The following is a 21,546-nucleotide window of genomic DNA, read 5'->3' as shown; positions in this document are numbered from 1 at the left end:
GGCACGTTGTCCTTGTAACGGGGATCCAGCAGCGTGGCCACCCAGTAATCAGCACAAGTTAGAATGTGGGCAACTCGGTGGTTGTTGCAGAGACACTGCAGCATGTAATCGCTCATGTGTGCCAGGCTGCCCAGAGGCAACGAAAAGCTGTCCTCTGTGAGAGGTGTATCGTCTGTGTCCTCTGTATGCCCCCATCCATGCACCAGTGATGGCCATGAGCTGGTCTGGGTGCCACCCTGCTGTGAACATGGTTCCTCCTCCTCCATCTCCTCCTCCTCCAGAACTGTGCCCTGGCTGGACAATTGTGTACCTTGGGTTTGTGGGTGCAGGAACCCACCATCGGAGCCACTTGGGAATGACTGGCCGGAAACCCTACGAAATGATCCTGTGACGGACTGAACCATCACTGGGGCTGCTGGAGAAGCCTGAGGACCAGCCTCCTTCCTGCAGACTATGGACCGAGAACTGTGGAGACCCCCTGAGACCTTTTGGGGTTACAAGGAACTATGAACACTGATTTATGTGTGTAATTTATATACCACATATTTCCTATGGCTAATTGGAGGGGCGTGGTATGGATTCAGCGACACAAAAAGGGTTAACTCTGCACTGAGACTCCTACTGACTGATTGTGTTGGTGATGGGATTAAGATGGTTGATTATAATGGCAGCCGACTCGTAGATGAGTAGATCCCCATATGATGCACTCAGGAGATAATCCCATCACGTGTCTCCTCTTACCATTCATTCATTATGGAGAGGGTGAAGATGTCTGTTTGCATGCTCATTGTTGATTGCATCAAAGACAATGCCAGTGTGTTTGTTAATTGCGTCACAGACAATGCCATTGTGTTTGTTGAATAGGGTTAGTTTTTGTGTTTAAACTGTACAGGATTGGCTGCTATGTCATGTCCTCAGTTCCTAACCAGGTCCACGGGGGTGGTACCCTTTTTGTAAAATGTGTATATAAGTCAATGCTGTGTGTTCAATAAAGAGTTCCTGTTTTACCCTTCATCATGTTGAGGCTGGTGTTTGGGTAACTGATCGACACTGGGGATTGCTATACGCTGAAGATTTGCTATACTCCCCTGGCTATAACTACTAGCTCTTGTAAGAGCTGTTCCTGCTCTCTGGATTTAGGAGAGGTTCACCCACTGGAGCCTTGTCGTAGGTCCAGGGTGGGTAGGAGACGGCGAGTCCTCAACCAAGCTTCGGCGGTTCATGGGATTTGCAGTGCTTACGGTGTCAAGTGGAGTTCTTGGAGTCCTCAGAAAGTACTAGGAGCAGACATCGACGGAGGTACCTGGTCGGGGTGCCAGAAGATCCATTACAGATTCCTCTTCCTCCTCCTCCTCCTGTGTCACATCCTCTTCCATCATCGCCAGGAGCGTTTTTTCAAGGAGGCATAGAAATGGGATAGTAATGCTGAGAACGGCGTTATCGGCACTGGCCATGTTGGTGGAGTACTCGAAACAGCGCAACAAGGAACACAGGTCTCGTATGGAGGCCCAGTCATTGGTGGTGAAGTGGTGCTGTTCCGCCGAGCGACTCACCCGTGCGTGCTGCAGCTGAAACTCTACTATCGCCTGCTGTTGCTCGCACAGTCTGGCCAGCATGTGCAAGGTGGAGTTCCACCTTGTGGGCACGTCGCATATGAGGCGGTGAGCGGGAAGGCCGAAGTTAGGCTGCAGTGCTGACAGGCGAGCAGCAGCAGGTTGAGAACGCCGAAAGCGCGCACAGAGGGCCCGCACTATATGCAGCACATGCACCAGGCAAGGGATGTGCGTCAAACCGGCTAGTCCCAGAGCTGCGACGAGATTTCGCCCATTATCGCACACCACCAGGCCGGGCTTGAGGTGGACTGGCACAAACCACTCATCGGTCTGTTGTTCAAGGCCCGTCCACAGCTCCTGCGCGGTGTGGGGTTTGTCCCCCAAACAGATAAGTTTTAAAACTGCCTTCTGTCATTTACTCCTGGCTGTGCTGAAGGTGTTACGCTGACCGGATAAAGAGCTAGTAGAGGATGAGGAAGCAGAGTAGGAGGAGGAAGCAACAGGAGGCAAACTGAAGCGCCCTGCAATCCTCGGTGGTGGAAGGACATGTGCCAAACTGCTATCCGCCTCAGGCCCAGCCGCCACTGCATTTACCCAGTGTGCTGTTATGGAGATATAACGGCCCTGACCGTGCTTACTGGTCCACGTATCCGTAATCAGGTGGACCTTGCCACAGATGGCGTTGCGCAGTGCACACCTGATTTTGTCCCCTACTTGGTTGTGCAGGGAAGGGATGGCTCGCCTTGAAAAGTAGTGGCGGCTGATCGCGACCGACTAGCCGTCTCCACCAGACATTTCAAAGGCCCGTAATTTAGAAATGCTGGCATTCAGGGCTAGGGATCGCGGGTGGGTAGGGGGGTACTTCCTCTTCCTCTCCAGCATTTGGGAGATGGAGAGCTGAACTTTTCCGTGGGACATTGTGGAGATGCTTGGTGACCCAGGTGTTGGTGTTGCTGGCAGATCCTCTGTTTGCAGGGTGGCAGGTGGCACTGTCACTCCAGAGGTGGATGAAGAGGCCTCGACTGCAGCAGAAGAGGAAGCAAGAGGAGCCAGAGACCTTTCTTGGTTTTTGAGGTGTCTACTCCACTGCAGTTCGTGATTTGCACTTAAATGCCTGGTCATGCAGGTTGTGCTCAGGTTGAGAACGTTTATGCCTCGCTTCAGGCTCTGATTGCACAGCGTGCAAACCACTCGTCTCTTGTCGTCAGCACATTGTCTGAAGAACTGCCACGCCAGGGAACTCCTTGGAGCTGGTTTTGGTGTGCTCGGTCCCTTGCTGCGGTGGGCAGTAGGAGGCGTACTGTCTAGAGGACGGCCGCTCTGCTTTGGCACCCTGCTCCCTCTTCTGCTGTGCTGGTGGCTCTGTGCGACCACCGCCTCTTCCACCGAACTACATACAGTAGGTCACTCACATGACCTTGATTCCATGTGGGGTCGAGGACCTCATTGTCCTCCACATCATCTTCCACCCAGTCTTCACCCCTGCCTTTCTTGTCGGTCTGCACACTTTCGAAAGCCCCAGCAGTTGGCACCCATGTTTCGTCATCATCCGAGACGTGCTGCGATGGTCCTCCCATGTACTTATCTTGAAAGATAAGTGGTTGGGCATCGGTGCACTCAATCTCTTCCACTTCAGGGACAGGGCTAGGTGGATGGCCCTGGGAAACCTTGCTAACAGAGTCATCAGAAAGCAGAAGAGACTACTGCATGAATTGGGGCTCAGACTGCTTGGCTGATTTGCAAGGGGGTGAGGTGAAAGACTGATGGACATCGGCTGCAGGTGGCAACTGTGGTCTTTCAGCAGGAGACTGGGTGGGAGACAATGTGAAGGAACTGGATCCACTGTCAGCAACCCAATCTACTATCGCCTGTACTTGTTCAGGCCTCACCATTCGTAGAGCAGCATTAGGCCCGACCAAATACCGCTGCAGGTTTTGTCGCCTACTCGCACCTGAGGAAGGGGTTTCACTTGTGCGTGTAGCTGGCACAGATCGACCACGTCCTCTCCCTGCAACAGGAGCTCCACCAGCAGCACCACGACCTGGGCCACGTCCCTTATTTGACGCTCTCCTCATATTTTTCAAATTTAGGATCTTTCCCTAAATGGGTGTTTAATTAATAGTAGAATAGAACGACAGTATGTAAAGGGTGTATCTCACACGCCCTGAACCAGACTAGTCCTCAATTAAAGATTTTTTTTGCCCAAAATGGCTGTATTTCAAATGCCTGAATCAAACCCCGGTATGTAGAGGGTGTATCTCAAACGGTCTGAACCAGTGTAGGCCTGAATTAAATATTTCTTTGCCAAAATGGCTGTATTTCAAATGGCTGTATTTCAAATGCCTGAATCAAACCCCTGTATGTAGAGGGTGTATCTCACACGGCCTGAACCAGTGTAGGCCTAAATTCAATCTTTCTTTCCCCAAAATGGCTGTTTTTTCAAATGGCTGTATTTCAAATGCCTGAATCAAACCCCTGTATGTAGAGGGTGTATCTCACACGGTCTGAACCAGTGTTGGCCTGAATTAAATATTTATTTTCCCAAAATGGCTGTATTTCAAATGGCTGTATTTCATTTGCCTGAATCAAACCCCTGTATGTAGAGGGTGTATCTCATAGGGCCTGAACCAGTGTAGGGCTGAATTCTATATTGGTGCACCAAATGGCGGTATTTCAAATCTCTGAATCTAACCCAAATGTATTAAGGGTGTATCTCACAATGACATCTGCATCAAAGGCTGCCAACTAAATTTTTTTGGCACAAAGAGTGTTTGTTTAACAACTGAATTTGACAGCAGTATATAAGCCTGTAATTTCACACGTGCTGATGCTGCAAGGCCTGAAAATAGTGGTTTTTGTCAAAGTGTGTTTTTAAAACCCCAGAAAATGATGGGTGTATTTCTAGCTTAAATTGCACACTGACTAATCCAGATGTCGTAGATTGCCCAAAAAGTGTTTTTTTCATAACAGAATATGAAAGCTGTATATATTAAACTTGAATTTAACACTTGCAGATCAGGAAAATACATTTTTTTTTGTCAAAAAAGTGTGTTTTTCAAACCCCAGAAAATGATGGGTGTATTTCTAGCTTAAATTGCACACTGACTAATCCAGATGTTGTAGATTGCCAAAAATGTGTTTTTTTGGTAACAGAATATGAAAGCTGTATATATTAAACTTGAATTTAACACTTGCAGATCAGGAAAATACTGTTTTTTGAAGGAAAAAAAAGTGTGTTTTTCAAACCCCAGAAAATGATGGGTGTATTTCTAGCTTAAATTGCACACTGACTAATACAGATGTTGTAGATTGCCAAAAAAGTGTTTTTTTGGTAACAGAATATGAAAGCTGTATATATTAAACTTGAATTTAACACTTGCAGATCAGGAAAATATTTTTTTTTGCCAAAAAAAGTGTGTTTTTAAAACCCCAGAAAATGATGGGTGTATTTTTACCTTAAATTACACAATGACTAATCCAGATGTTGTAGTTTGCCAAAAAAATGGTGATTTGCAATGTAGCTAAATCTCGGTTGCAGTGCTGGTGCACTGAGCTTGCATAAAATGGCTGCCGCCGCCGCCCATCTGACTAACTGAATTATAAAAATTAGGTTTTTTTTGTCAATGAGCTCAGGGCAGGGTAAAACAATTGTGCCCTTTACCCACACAACTATTTCTCTGTAGATCACTGAGTTAGATTCTCTCCTATTCTCTCCCTGAAATCACAAGTCCAGCAGCATCCTCTCCATACACTTGTAACAGCAGAGTGATGTGCAGCGCTACGTGACTCCAGCTTATATAGAGCCTGGGTCACATGCTGCTCTGGCCAATCACAACCATGCCATTAGTAGGCATGGCTGTGATGGCTTCTAAGGACAGTTAACCGCTTGGTGATTGGCTGCTCTGCAGCCTTTCAAAAAGCGCCAAGAAAGCGCCGAACCCCGAACCCGAACCTTTACTGAAATGTCCGGGGTCCAAAAATCCTAAACTTTACAGTTCGGGTTCACTCAACCCTACTCACTAGTCTGCAGGAGAAGGGGGAGAGAAGAGCTGTGAGCGCTGTCCAGTACTTACCCCTCCTGCTCGCTCTTATCAGCGAAGAGAAGACAGCCAGGACAAGGAGAGTGGCGCAGAAGTAAGTTACTTTATTATTTTACAGTCTGATCTGAGGTCTGATATAGAGGTCTAATGGGGGTCTGGAGAGGTCTTACTGGGGGTCTGGAGAGGTCTAATGGTGATCTGGAGTGGTCTATGTGGGTTCTGGAGGTCTGACTGGGGGGGTCTGGAGGTTTGACTGGGTGTCTGGAGGTCTGACTGGGGGGTCTGAAGTGGTCTAATGGGGTGGTATGGAGGTCTGACTGGGGGGTCTGGGGAGGTCTGACTGAGGGTCTGGAGAGGTCTGACTGGGGGGTTTGGAGAGGTCTGACTGGGGGTCTAGAGAGGTCTTACTGGGGGTCTGGAGGTCTAATGGGGGTCTCATTGGGTCTTTAGAGGTCTAATGGGGTCTGATTGGGGTCTAGAGCTCTAATGGGGTCTGATTGGGGGTCTGGAGGTCTGATTGAGGGTCTGGAGATCTAATGGGGGTCAGATATGGGGGTCTGGAGGTCTAATGGGGGTCAGATATGGCGGTCTAGAGGTCTAGTAGGAGTCTGAAGGTCTAATGGGGGGCTAGAGGTCTGATATGGGGGTCTGGAGGTCTAATATGGGGGTCTGGAGGTCTAATGGGGCTCTGGAGGTCTAATGGGGGTCTTATCTGAGGTCTGATATTGGGTCAGGGTCTTACATAGAGGTCTAATGGGAGTCTGATCTGAGGTCTAAAACTGGGGTCTTATATGTGGTCTGACATATCTGTGTGGTACCAGTATTTTCAGGGGGACTGTTTCTGCAGAAAAGTATTGGGGAGCACAGTGGACTAAGTATTGGCAGTGGCAGGATGGGGTGTTGAGAAGGTGAGGAGGAGGATGGAAAAGTAGGAAAGTAAGATGTCTGTTTGTTAAACTCTACAGAGACGAGGAGTGGCTGAAAGAAGTCAACATGGCGGTCTGGTCTGACAGGAGAAGAATAGGAAAGAGAATATCTACATCAGAGAAGAGAAGTCACTGGATGTAAGAGGTACATATGTGGTACTGTATTACCCTGTATGTTTTGTAGCGCTGTATGTAATGTTTTCCAAGTATGTATTTAACCCCTTCAGGACACAGCCTTATTTCACCTTAAGGACCAGGTCATTTTTTGCAAATCTGACCAGTGTCACTTTAAGTGATGATAACTTTAAAACTCTTTGACCTATCCAGGCCATTCTGAGATAGTTTTTTCGTCACATATTGTACTTTATGACACTGGTAAAGTACCAAATTTACCAAAAATTTGTAAAAAATAGCAAATTCCCAAGTTTCAATTTCTCTACTTCTATAATATATAGTAATACCTACAAAAATAGTTATTTCTTTACATTCCCCATACAGTCCTGATCAAAAGTTTAAGACCACTTGAAAAATGGCAAAAAATTATATTTAGCATGGCTGGATCTTAACAAGGTTCCAAGTAGAGCTTCAACATGCAACAAGAAGAAATGGGAGTGAGACAAAACATTTTTTGAGCATTCAATTTAATGAAAACAACGAATAAACTGAAACAGGCTGTTTTTCAGCTGATCAAAAGTTTAGGACCACACCTCCAAAAAAAAACTAAACTAAAACTAAACTAAACAGAAATCCAACCTCCAAACATGAACTCAGTAATGAGTAGCTCCGCCGTTATTGTTTATCACTTCAAAAATTTGTTTCGGCTTGCTTGATGCAAGCGTTTCCATGAGGTGAGTGGGAACATTTCTCCAAGTGGGGAAGATGGCCGCACGAAGGCCATCTACTGTCTGGAACTGTTGTCCATTTTTGTAAACTTCCCTTGCCATCCATCCCCAAAGGTTCTCAATTGGATTCAGATCAGGGGAACATGCAGGATGGGCCAAAAGAGTGATGTTATTCTCCTGGAAGAAGTCCCTTGTCCTGCGGGCATTGTGTACTGTAGCGTTGTCCTGTTGAAAAACCCAGTCGTTACCACACAGACGAGGGGCCTCAGTTTGACGCCCGTTTGACGCCCCTGCACTTCCTGAAGCTCCATTGTTCCACTGAAGGAAAAAGCACCCCAGACCATTATGGCGCCCCCTCCACTGTGGCGCGTAGAAAACATCTCAGGTGGGATCTGCTTGGCATGCCAGTAATGTTGAAAAGGACCATCAAGGTTACATTTTTTCTCATCAGAGAATAAAACTTTCTTCCACCTTTGAATGTCCCATGTTTGGTGCTCTCTTGCAAAGTCAAAACGAGCAGTTCTGTGGTGTTCAAGGAGATGAGGTCTTTGAAGACGTTTTTTGTTTTTGAAGCCCTTCAGTCTCAGATGCCGTCTGATGGTTATGGGGCTGCAGTCAGCACCAATAAGGGCCTTAATTTGGGTCGAGGATTGTCCAGTGTCTTGACGGACAGCCAATTGGATACTCCGGCTCAGTGCTGATGACATTTTTTTGGGTCTTCCACTTTCCAAATGACTGTCTTACTGCGTCCCACCTCAGCAGCGAGGGCGCGCTGTGAGAGACCCTGCTTATGCAGTTCAACAACCCGACCACGTTCAAAAAGGGAGAGTTTTTTTGACTTTGCCATCACAACGTGTGACTACCTAACAGAAAATGACAATAAATCCACATCTTTGCACAGATTTGGCCTTTTAAAGGCATGTGGTCCTAAACTTTTGATCAGCTGAAAAACAGCCTGTTTCAGTTTATTCGTTGTTTTCATTAAATTGAATGCTCAAAAAATGTTTTGTCTCACTCCCATTTCTTCTTGTTGCATGTTGAAGCTTTACTTGGAACCTTGTTAAGATCCAGCCATGCTAAATATGATTTTTTGCCATTTTTCAAGTGGTCTTAAACTTTTGATCAGGACTGTATGTCTACTTCATGTTTGGATCATTTTGGGAATGATATTTTATTTTTTGAGGATGTTACAAGGCTTAGAACTTTAGAAGCAAATCTTGAAATTTTTCAGAAATTTTTAAAAACCCAAGTTTTAGGGACCACCAGTTCAGGTCTGAAGTCACTTTGCGAGACTTACATAATAGAAAACACCCAATATTGACCCCATTCTAGAAACTACACCCCTCAAGGTAGTCAAAACTGATTTTACAAACATCATTAACCCTTTAGGTGTTCCACAAGAGTCATTGGCAAATGGAGATGAAATTTCAGAATTAAAATTTTTTGGCAAATTTTCCATTTTAATCCATTTTTTCCAGAAGCAAAGCAAGGGTTAACAGCCAAACAAAACTCAATATTTATGGCCCTGATTCTGTAGTTTACAGAAACACCCCATATGTGGTCGTAAACTGCTGTACGGGCACACGGCAGGGCGCAGAAGGAAAGGAATGCCATACGGTTTTTGGAAGGCAGATTTTGCTGGACTGTCCCATTTGAAGCCCCCCTGATGCACCCCTAGAGTAGAAACTCCAAAAAAGTGACCCCATTTTAGAAACTACGGGATAGGGTGGAAATTTTGTTGGTACTAGTTTAGGGTACATAAGATTTTTGGTTGCTCTATATTACACTTTTTGTGAGGCAAGGTAACAAGAAATAGCTGTTTTGGCACCGTTTTTATTTTTTGTTATTAATAACAAAAAATAAAAGTGTATTAATAAATTGACAACTGGGTGTTACCATTTATGGTTGAAACCCTATATTGTATGGGGAATGGTAATGCATGGTTTCCAGTTTAATCAGGTAGTAGACCAGTGTGGCACACTAGGTGATGGAGCATGGAGTCGGGTTCCCACCCCGTGTAAATGATAAAATAAACTCCAGCGAGATTTGCTTGGTTGTTGTTGGTATTTTATTGTATTGCGGCAAATAACACTTGGTGTGAACGTTTCGGCACAAATGCCTTTTTCAAACACACGCCGCTATGGAGGAAGGAGCCAGGTAATGCTGCGCTGAGAGAAGGGTATAGCATACAAACCGCATGCAGTTGCATGCTATACCCTTCTCTCAGCGCAGCATTACCTGGCTCCTTCCTCCATAGCGGCGTGTGTTTGAAAAAGGCATTTGTGCCGAAACATCACACCAAGTGTTATTTGCCGCAATACAATAAAATACCAACAACAACCAAGCAAATCTCGCTGGAGTTTATTTTATCATGGTTTCCAGTTTATTCATAAATATTAGGAGGATTATCTAGGAGGAAACCCATCAATAGTTATATAGGTAGTAACATGGTTTCTAATGCTTAAATAAGATATACATCCAACCCGTCACCCTGCAAAGTTGCCCCTGAGGGAGGCAAAAAACCCTCTTGAGGTTGAAGTAAATTTTCCTCATCTTATGACATAAAATTCCTTCCTGACTCTAATCAGGCAATCAGAATAACTCCCTGGATCCCTCTAGTAGCTATAACCTGTAATATTATTACACTCCAGAAATACATCCAGGCCCCTCTTGAATTCCTTTATTGTACTCACCATCACCACCTGCTCAGGCAGAGAGTTCCATAGTCTCACTGCTCTTACCGTAAAGAATCCTCTTCTATGTTTGTGTAGAAATCTGTGTTGTGTTGAACCCTCTCCAGCTCTGCTATGTCTGCCTTGTTCACAGGAGCCCAGAACTATACACAGTACTCCATGTGTGGTCTGACTAGTGATTGCAGGACTATGTTCTCATCATGTGCATCTATGTCCCATTTGATGGACCACAGAATCCATTAACCTTGGTAGCAGCTGCCTGACACTGGTTTCTACAGTTTAGTCTACTTTCACACTCGCGCTTTGGCTTTCCGTTTGTGAGATCACTAAAATCCCTAAGTCCTTTTCCATGTCAGTGTTACCCAGTGTTTTACCATTAGGTATGTACTGGTGACTTGTATTAGGCTACTTTCACACTAGCGTTCAGAGCGGGTTCGTCTGATGTCTGCTCAGACGGATCTGCTCCTATAATGCAGACGTTTGTATCCGTTCAGAACGTCTGCATTATAGTTTGAAAAAAATTCTAAGTCTGAAAGTAGCCTGAACGGATCCGTCCAGACTTTACATTGAAAGTCAATGGGGGACGGATCCGTTTGAAGATTGTGCCATATGGTGTCATCTTCAAACGGATCCGTCCCCATTGACTTACATTGTAAGTCTGGACGGATCCGCTTGCCTCCGCACGGCCAGGCGGACACCCGAACGCTGCAAGCAGCGTTCAGGTGTCCGCTTGCTGAGCGGAGGCTGAACGCCGCCAGACTGATGCATTCTGAGCGGATCCGCGTCCACTCAGAATGCATTAGGGCTGGACGGATGCGTTCGGGGCCGCTTGTGAGCCCCTTCAAACGGAGCTCACGAGCGGACACCCGAACGCAGGTGTGAAAGTAGCCTTATTCATACCAATGTGCATAACCTTACATTTGTCAGTGTTAAACCTCATCTGCCACTTCTCTGCCCAAGCCTCCAGTCTATCCAGATCGCTCTGTAGTAGTATACTGTCCTCTTCTGTGTTAATTACTTTACACAGTTTAGTGTCATCTGCAAAAATTCATATTTTACTATGCAAGCCTTCTACAAGATCATTTATAAATATAGTGAAGAGAATAGGGCACAATACTGACCCCTGAGGTACCCCACTAGTGACAGTGACCCAATCTGAATGTGTACCGTTAATAACCACCCTCTGTTTTCTATCACTGAGCCAGTTACTTACTAGTGTTGATCGCGAATATTCCAATCGAGAACGGAGAACCGAGAATATAGTGAGAACCGAGAATATAGTGAGAGCCAGGGGCGGACTGACCATTCTGGCAGCAGTGACAGCGGCAGGGACAGATGAGCGCTTCCATTGTGGAAGCGCTCATCTCTATATTCATCTGATGAACGGTGTGGGGTAGGGGAGAGGCGTCTCCCTTGCCCGTTCCTCTGATATACAGGCACTAGGCCTGCAGGCTGTCAGAGGCCGATGCAGACGTCATTGCGCCTCCTGAGCCGTACAGAGCGGGACAAAGGCCGGAAGAGGCCTGCATCGCATCGCAGTGACATGGAGGTAAGTATAAGTGTTTATTGTTTTAATTATTTTTAGTACAGTATGGCAAGAAGGGGGGTGGGGCCCTATATACTGGCACATTATGGGAGGGAGCACTATGGAGAAGGGGCGGGAAGGAGCACTATGGGGGCATCTAATGGGGGCCCTATATACTGGCACGTTATGGGGGGAGAACCATGGAGAAGGGGGGAAGGAGCACTATGGGGGCATCTAATGGGGGCCCTATATACTGGCACATTATGGGGGGAGAACCATGGAGAAGGGGGGAAGGAGCACTATGGGGCATCTAATGGGGGCCCTATATACTGGCACATTATGGGGGGTACTATGGAGAAGGGGGGAAAGAGCACTATGGGGGCATTATATAGGGGCATTTAAAACTGGTAGCAATTTTGGTGCCACTATGGGGAAGGGGGAGAGAACCATTATGGGGGCATCTATGTGGGGCAGTCTATAGGGGCATTTTATACTGCCACATTATGAAGGGCAATTGCAGACAAGATTAGGCATTTTCTATTGTAGTGCCAAAGATGTGCGGTCCGCAAATTGCGGAATGCACATTGCCGGTGTCCGTGTTTTCCGGATCCGCAAAACACTTACGGACGTGTGAATGGACCCTCATAATAACATTATAAAGGTTACGTTTTATCTTTATGTATATTCTAATGGATTGCCTTCCATGTACAATGTTATAATATACTTTTTATGTTAGAAAGTATATTATAGTGCATTTGTATTGTGCGGCAGTTGTGTACGGTTCTGCTGCGATACTGCAGGTATATAGACACAAAAAAGGGGGGTCAGCACATCCCAATGCGTAGGTGCACGTTGCAATGTGGCTGCAAATATACATTTGACAAACACATAGGGCAACAGCACTCTACAAACCAAAGGTAGAGTACAAAAGTATATTACATAGTAAATGCTATGCTAATAACTTAGAGATGCTTAGCAAATACATTTTGTACAAAATCATTTGAGCCCGTCTGCCGCACGCCAAGGCGATCTCTAATAAGACGGGTCCTAACACTAAAGCTCACCTGTTGGGTGCCATAACAGCGACCATGAAATCCAGGAAATGCAGGTCCCATATGCATGCTGGGCCCCTGTTGATCCATATCTGTGTGGATCCAAAATGGCCTACATGGAATCCAGGGACTATAAATACCAGCATGCATGCTGAGCAAACTATATACTCATGCTAATTAAAATCAGCCTGTGAGGCAGAAGAGGCTAGGGAGTGCACGATCCTGCATATGGGAGTCAGCCACTACTCCCATATATAATACTACAAACACAAAAAAGGGGGGTCAGCACATCCCAATGCGTAGGTGCACGTCGCAATGTGGCTGCAAATATACATTTGACAAACACATAGGGCAACAGCACTCTACAAACCAAAGGTAGAGTACAAAAGTATATTACATAGTAAATGCTATGCTAATAAATTAGAGATGCTTAGCAAATACATTTTGTACAAAATTATTTGAGCCCGTCTGCCGCACGCCAAGGCGATCTCTAATAAGACGGGTCCTAACACTAAAGCTTACCTGTTGGGTGCCATAACAGCGACCATGAAATCCAGGAAATGCAGGTCCCACATGCATGCTGGGCCCCTATTGATCCATATCTGTGTGGAGCCAAAATGGCCTACATGGAATCTCTAAGTTATGCATGAGTATATAGTTTGCTCAGCATACATGCTGGTATTTATAGTCCCTGGATTCCATGTAGGCCATTTTGGCTCCACACATCCTGGGGCTCCGATGGGAGCCCCAGGATTACATATGATCAGAAGCTGCCACTGCCACCAATGAGGAGGAGGGGATAATTATGATATTGGCACTGTGCCACCAATGTTTTTAGTACTGGGGGAGGGGCACAGCGCCACCAATGAAGATAAGTAACCTGAGGGGTTAACTGCCGCGGATCAAAGAGGTCAGGTGCCGGCTATGTGGTTCTGCCGCCGGCGCCTGCCTCCTGTATTTGTATTAATAGTTTAGTTATCATCATTGGCAGCTCAGTGGCCACAGCCTCTCCCCTCCTCCGCCCCTCTCTTCTCATTGGTGGCAGCGGCACAGGGAGTAGGGAGAGAGTGACTCCTTCTCCCCTGTGCTGCTGAGGAGAACATGGAGCGCGATGAGAGAAGCGCGCTCCATGTTCTCTGATACTAGGCTGTGCAGTAGCGCAGCCTAGTATCGGTAAATGTCAAATCCCGGTATCGAGTCGATACCGGTACAAAAGTATCGATTTGGTATCTATAATTTGATACCCACAACAACCCTAGTTCCACAGGTCCCCCATACCAGTGTGTCCTCCACAGGTCCCCCACAACAGTGTGTCCTCCACAGGTCCGCCATAACAGTATGTCATCCACAGATACCCATAACAGTGTGTCCTCCACAGATTCCCAATAACAGTGTGTCATTCACAGATTCTCCATAACAGTGTGTTCTCAACAGGTCCCCTATAACAGTGTGTCATCCACAGGTCCCCCGTAACAGTGTGTCATCCACAGATCCCTCATAAAAGTGTGTCATCCACAGGTCCCCATAACAGTGTAACATTCACAGGTCCCCCATAACAGTGTGTCATCCACAGGTCCCCCATAACAGTGTGTCATCCACAGGTCCCCCATAACAGTGTGACATCCACAGGTCCCCCATAACAGTGTGACATCCACAGGTCCCCCATAACAGTGTGACATCCACAGGTCCCCCATAACAGTGTGACATCCACAGGTCCTCCATAACAGTGTGATATCCACAGGTCCCCAATAACAGTGTGTCATTAACAGATCCTCCATAACAGTGTGTCCTCCACAGATCCCCCATAACAGTGTGTCATCCAAAGATCCCCCATAACAGTGGGCATGTGCAACATTATCTCCATTCACTGCTATGGAACTGCCAGTAATCAGCTGATATCAGACCACTATTAGCCTAATGGAGGATGACCATGCATGCATATTGTGCTCTCCCTTCACTTCAGGGGCCCAAATGGGACAGCCCCTTTTTTTCAGCTTGTGGTTTTATAAACTGCACCATGGAAAAACAGAAGTTCCCTGGCCATTCATAATGCGGGGTCCATGTCCAGAATTCCCATTGAAAATGGGAAGGAATAAAATTCCATGCCAAAAATGCATAAAAAAAACTGTTTTATAAAATTAATGAGAAAAAAAACAAAAAACAAAACGGATGTGCAGCATACGGGTAGGTTACCCGACACTGCTAGAATGTAATGTGTGTTTCCCTTTAAGCCAGTTAGGCCTGGTGCAGGCAATCTTTATTCCAGCCAGCAGAGGGAGCCCCCCAGTTCAGTATAAATAGGCTAGGGCCTAGCCAGGAAGGGAGTTCAGAAGTTTCTAGAGCCTGAGGAAGCTGAGAGAGAGACAGAGGCAAGTCAAGAAAAGCAAGAGGTACTCAAGACAACAGAGGAGGTACTTGATAGAGATAAAACCAAGGATATACGCCAGAGCTAGGGCATTGGACCTTGGAGAAGAGTTTCTATGTTCCAGGATCAGTCAGGAATAGAGTGCAAGCTGCCTGTACTGCAAGTCCTGTGTTTAACACTCTAAAGTCACCTTGCTATATATATATATATATTGCCTGCATCAACTGTATTGAAAATCAACTGTCTTCAAAGGAACTGCGCTTCCGTCCATGTCCCTAAATGATGACTACTAAAGTTTGAATTCGGTTTTAACATCACGTGGTTCCTCAGTTATTCCTGCTATCAGCAAACAGCGTGCCACCGTTTAATTGGCACTGGCGTCACGAACATTTCTCATCATCACCTGCCCTTGCAGAGAGTCAGCCGTCTCAGGTTAGTGTCTATTGCACTACAACACCCAGGAACATTTCTAAACCTAACTTGAGTACGCTGCACCTCTCTTTTGGCGCCACGAACAGGATACGCACGCTTTCTAGTGCAAGAAGCGTGAACTTTGTGCCTTATACAGTTGCCCTGTGACCAAAGTGACAAATTGCCTGTTTTATTAAAGTGGACTTTGTGGACTGAAAAACATACCCAAAGTGTGCCTAAAACCTCTAAAAAGCGCTGTACAGTGTTGCGCTATCAAGAGGAAGAAAATCGCCACACCGGAGTGTGGTTTTATGGACTTTTCAACAACCCTGCTTGCTGTCAGGGAATGGGGACCAAGATGGCCACCGGCCGCCTGGAGTAAAGTTTCCCGCGCTGCTGAGGACCTTCGTGGGCGGATCCCTGCAAAGACACAGAGAATCCCGCCCCTCGTCATCATCGCACCGCCGCGGCCCTGTTTCTTCTACGTCACCGCGTACTCTGGACGTCCGGAATCTCTCGAGACTTGGCCTGCGCAAGCCCGGCGATACCGGTAAGAACTTGTAACCGGAGGGAAGGGGATTGTTCCGGCCCCTTTAGTCACCAGCGGCCACATCGCAATCAGCTAACATGTCAGAACCGGGAGTTCCCGAGCAGCCGGCCCCGGGAGAGCTTGCGGCTCCTAATAATTCTATAGCCCCTAGCATGATGCCCTTTACCATGCCTTACTATTTCGGGGCCCCATGGTTTCCCCGCTATAAAGGAGAGACCCATACCCTAAGAGACTTTAAAGAAAAGTTGCTGGCATTATTCAAACTGTACCCCATAAATGCCGATCAGCAAATGGAAATCCTGCTAGCGCAACTGGAGGGAGCTGCCCGCAGGGAGGTATTATCCTGGCCTGCTACTGAGCGGAGTACTCTAGAGCAGATATTCACCCGCCTCAGGGCCACTTTTGAAACTAGGACTGCCTCAGAGATAAAGATGCACTTCTTTGGCAAGAAACAGAAGTCCGGTGAGTCCCTCCGTGACTATGCCCTATCACTTCAGGAGGCTTTAGGGGCTGTAATTCAGATAGATCCCAAAGAGGCTGATAACCAGGACCAGACCCTGAGGGAACAATTTATCAACGGGGTGTCTAGTGAGCAAATAAGGACCCAATTAAAGATGCTGTCCGCCCAGCACCCTAACAGTGCCTTTCTGGACTTTAAAGAACTGGCTATAAAAATTCTGGGGTCAGCAGTATCTACGGAGTTGAGCACCCCACCTGAGTCATCAGCCTGCAGGCCGAAACCGCTTATCTCTAACCAAGCTCAGGCCGGTCAAGCTGTTCAAGTGTCAGCTACCGATACTATTGCCATGCTGACAGAGCAAGTAAATCACCTCACTAAAAGTCTAGAGAAAGTGTGCAGAAAAATAGAGGAATGGGAAAAACCCATAATGACAGAAGAAGAATTCCTGTCACCTCCTAGGCCGTTCCCACCTCCTTACCAAGAGACTCACCCCAGGGATCCTGGGAGGCGTAATAGAGATCGCAAGCGGCCCGTGTGTACATACTGCAAAAAGCTGGGACACACAGAATCCACGTGCTGGCAGTTAAACGGGCAACCCCTGAGGCTGAGGACCACCCCTCGGGAGGTAGAACACTAGGTCCAGTGGATCCAAATTGGATGCCACGTTATGTAGGATCCCATCCTAAAATCAATATAGAGATCAACAGGGTCCCCTTTGAAGCCCTATTAGATACTGGGTCTCAGGTCACTACTATTCAGCTGCCCGCCTTTGAAAGATTCTGGGACACCAACCAATTGACCCAGCCGCCTGAATCCTGGGTGGAAATTATTGCCAGCAATGGCAAACCAGTAAAGATTCATGGATACTGGGAACCCACCCTGCAGGTGGGAGAAGTAACCTTACCGCAACAGGGGGTGATAGTAGTACAGGCCGGCGACAGAGGAGGACATCCTGTCATTCTAGGCACCAATGTCTTCAAAAACTGCTATTCAGAAATACTTGCCGTATTACACCAGACTTTGCCCACTGCTTCCTCTGCATCCAAGAGGGTGATTCAAAAGACTATTACGGTGTTAAGTGCCCAGCAGAGGTTTGCTAATGGGAAAGGAGAAATTTGTACTGCCAGGATTAGTGATATTAAGCCTCTGACTTTGCCTCCTAATTCTCAAACTCTTTTATGGTGTCATGCTGTCCTGGGAGTCCAAGGCCGAGATTATCCAGCCCTGGTAGAACCAATCCAGATGGAGGATTACCCTTATGTGAGAGCTGCCAAGTGCCTGGTGAACGTCTCCCAAGGTAAAGTACCTGTCCGTCTGATTAACCTGAGTGATCATCCTGTTGCGCTTACTAAGCATTGCCGTGTTGCCCAGCTGTCCCAGGTGTCCTTCCAAGACATCATTCGTCTTCCAGTGACAGAAAAGCCGCCAGCTGCAGGCAGTGGACGCCCGTCAGTGACCCAGCCACAAGTGCCCTGGTGGGAAGAGCTCCATGTAGGGGACGAGACTACCCCCCAACATCAACAAGAAGGGATCCTACAGCTGGTCAAAGAGTACCACCAGGCCTTCAGTAAGCATGCTACTGATTATGGAGAGGTGAGTGCCATACAACACACCATACCTACTGGCTCTCATCCTCCTATCAAGGAGAGATACAGACCCTTACCGCCTACTTCATATCAGACTGTAAAAGAAATTATCCAAGAGATGAAAGACTCTAATGTAATCCGGGACAGCCGTAGTCCGTGGGCTGCACCCCTGGTCCTTGTAAAGAAAAAGGATGGTGGTATCCGTTTCTGTGTGGATTATAGGAAAATTAATCAAATAACCCACAAAGATGCATACCCACTGCCCCGCATTGAGGAGTCACTAACTGCTCTGGGCTCCTCCGCCTATTTCTCCACCTTGGACTTGACCAGTGGCTATTGGCAAGTACCCATGGCCCCTGCAGATAGGGAAAAGACTGCTTTCACCACTCCCATGGGCCTGTATGAATTCAATTGTATGCCGTTCGGGCTATGTAATGCCCCAGGAACTTTCCAGAGACTAATGGAGCGGTGTTTGGGTCACAAAAACTTCGAAACAGTGCTGCTGTATCTAGATGACGTCATTGTGTACTCAAAAACATATGAAGACCATCTGAAACATTTGGCAGAAGTATTTGAAATCCTTATCAAATATGGCTTGAAGGTAAAGCCATCCAAGTGTCACCTGCTCAAACCTGCAGTAAGATACCTGGGGCATGTGGTAAGCGGAGAGGGCGTGCAACCTGACCCTGATAAGTTAGCGGCTGTCCGTAATTGGCCGGTTCCTACTACTGTCAAGGAAGTGAGGGGTTTCCTTGGTTTTGCAGGCTACTATAGACGGTTTATCCCCCATTTTGCTCAAATAGCTGATCCTATCCAGGAACTCTTGAGGGAGCAACCCAAGAAAAGTCCTAGAACTCCTGTGCCCATTGAGTGGAATGAGGAAAGAGAGATAGCGTTCCAATTGCTAAAAAAAAAACTGACCGAGCCTCCTGTGTTAGGTTATCCAGATTATAGCAAGCCTTTCCATCTTTATACCGATGCTAGCAAGCGAGGCCTGGGAGCTGTGTTAGCCCAGATCCAAGAGGGAAAAGAAAGAGTGATAGCTTATGCAAGCCGCTCCCTGAAAGGAGCTGAGAAAAATGACCAGAATTATAGTTCCTTCAAACTAGAGTTCCTGGCATTAGGGTGGGCAGTGACAGAAAAATTCAAGGATTATCTAGCCGCCACCCCGTTCATTGCATTCACTGACAATAACCCTCTGGCACATCTAAATACAGCTAAATTAGGGGCCTTGGAGCAGAGATGGGCCTCTCGCCTTGCCAACTATGATTTCTCTGTAAAATACCGTGCTGGGCGTACTAATGACAATGCTGATGCTTTATCCAGGCTTCCCACAGAGACAGCTCCTGATGATGGGCGAGATGCTTGGGAAGATGTAGAAATGCCGGCTTTCTATAACAAATTTGCTCAACAGGATCAGGCTCGAGCTACCAATGACAGAGCTGCAGTTCCTTCACCCTCCAGTAGGCCTGATCCTAAAGAAGAAAGGTGGGTGAAACTACAGTCTGAAAGTAGAGTGCTGGGTGAGTTGTTGGACTTCATTACTAGTGGCAGAGCCCCTGAGAGGATTCGGCGTAAGAGTGCAGATCCTGAACTCATCAAACTGTGGAGACAGCGCCATCAACTCTTCATACAAAAGGGTCTATTGCTACGGAGAAGCCCAGACCCAGTGTCCAACGAGAGAGTGCACCAGATTCTCATACCCCGACGAGATGCAGGTATGGTGTTGGAGATGTACCACAATCAATCCAGTCACTTTGGGGTCCAAAAGACTGAGGCTACTATCCGCCAGCGGTTTTACTGGGTGGGCATGAGAAAAGACATGGAGAAGTGGTGTCGGGAGTGTGTAGCCTGTGCCTTAAAACGAAGTGAGCACCATGATCAGAGGGCACCACTGAGACCCATTGTAAGTACTCGTCCTCTTGAACTTGTTGCCATCGACCATGTGAAACTGGAGCCTAGTCGCTCAGGGTATGCTTATGCCATGACTATTATTGACCATTTCACTAAGTTTGTTGTAGCGGTGCCTGTGAGAGACCAGACAGCCAAGACTACAGCCGAACTGTTCTGGAAGCACTTCCTCCTGCCCTACGGATGTCCAGAAAAGATCCTCACCGATCAAGGACCTGCTTTTGAGTCCCATCTGTTCCATGAACTGTGCCGCTTACACAACTGTAAGAAGATCCGGACAACGGCCTACCATCCTCAAGGTAATGGATTACGTTAAAAAATGAATCAGACCTTGATAGAGATGCTGAGGGCCGTGCCTCCTGAAACCAGAGGAGATTGGCCTAATCTGTTGCCACAGCTCATGTTCACATACAATCATACCATACATTGTTCCACCGGGTATACCCCTTTTTACTTGATGTTTGGGCGCCAAGGGACATTGCCTGCTGATCATTCATTGGACATACACGTACCTGATTGCATTAACCCATTACCTAACACCGACTGGGTTGCTGAACATCAAAGGCGATTGAATACAGCCAAAGCCATTGTTCAGGAACGTATGGACTATGCTAGGGACCGACAGCAGAGAGACTATGATCAAGCAGCCCATGCAGAACCCTTGACAATAGGGGCCGTGGTATGGTTAAAGAATAACCGCCGTACCAGTAAACTGGACAGTAAATGGGAGTGAAGTCCCTATGTTGTCACTGCAATCCCAAATGTTGGAACTCACACTTATGAGATCACCCGGGAAGGCAAGGGATCCCAAATTGTACACCGAAACCGGTTAAAGCTCTGCCTGACACCAGAACCCAGTGCCGAGAGTTCTGGATCTGAATATCCTGTGTCAGAGTCAGTAATACAGCCCGAGGATCCTATGCAGGCTGTCAGTAATCTAAGATATGACGCTGATCCCATGCATTGGCTTCTGACACCGTGGCTGAACTTGTTGGTGCCCGCTCCAGCACCTACTGTATCTTCACCTCCAGAAGAGCCGGTTCGAGATGCCCCGGATCCAGTTCCCCCTGTAGTGGATATTGTTGTTCCTGTTGTTCCTGACCAAGATCTCACTGATGGAGACCCTCCTGTTGTTTCTCTCTCTTCTACCTCGTTGCTAAGGGAAGAAGAGACCCCTATATTGAGAAGGTCTACCCGGATGACCAGGGGACGCCCGCCAGTCCGTTTAGGAGACTTTGACTATTCTGGTGGTGTCTCCTCCCAAGCAGTTGCTACTGGTAATACCTTGCTTGACATTTGTGCGCAAGAATGCCCCCCCCCACGTGAGCCCTTGCCTGTGATACACCCACAGGAAACCCCTGGGTAGTTCCGTTATTATACTGCCACCAAAGAAAATGGACTAACCTGGTTCACCCTAAGTCCGCTGTGCCAGGTCAGCGGCCGTGCCTAAGAAGCAAGAAGACGCCCCTTTTCCTTACGTCATTTGTTCATGAAGTTACAAATGTTAAATAATTATTTATTGTATTTATAATGGAATGCATATGTTATGTACCATGTTATGCCGGTTCAGGAAGGTGTGTGAGTACGAGGCCTTACTCACGTTAAAGTCTGGGGGTGTGCAGCATACGGGTA

Source organism: Bufo bufo, chromosome 1, assembly GCF_905171765.1.
Source record: "Bufo bufo chromosome 1, aBufBuf1.1, whole genome shotgun sequence".
NCBI classification, from domain to species: Eukaryota; Metazoa; Chordata; class Amphibia; order Anura; family Bufonidae; genus Bufo; species Bufo bufo.
This window is presented reverse-complemented; position numbering follows the sequence as displayed.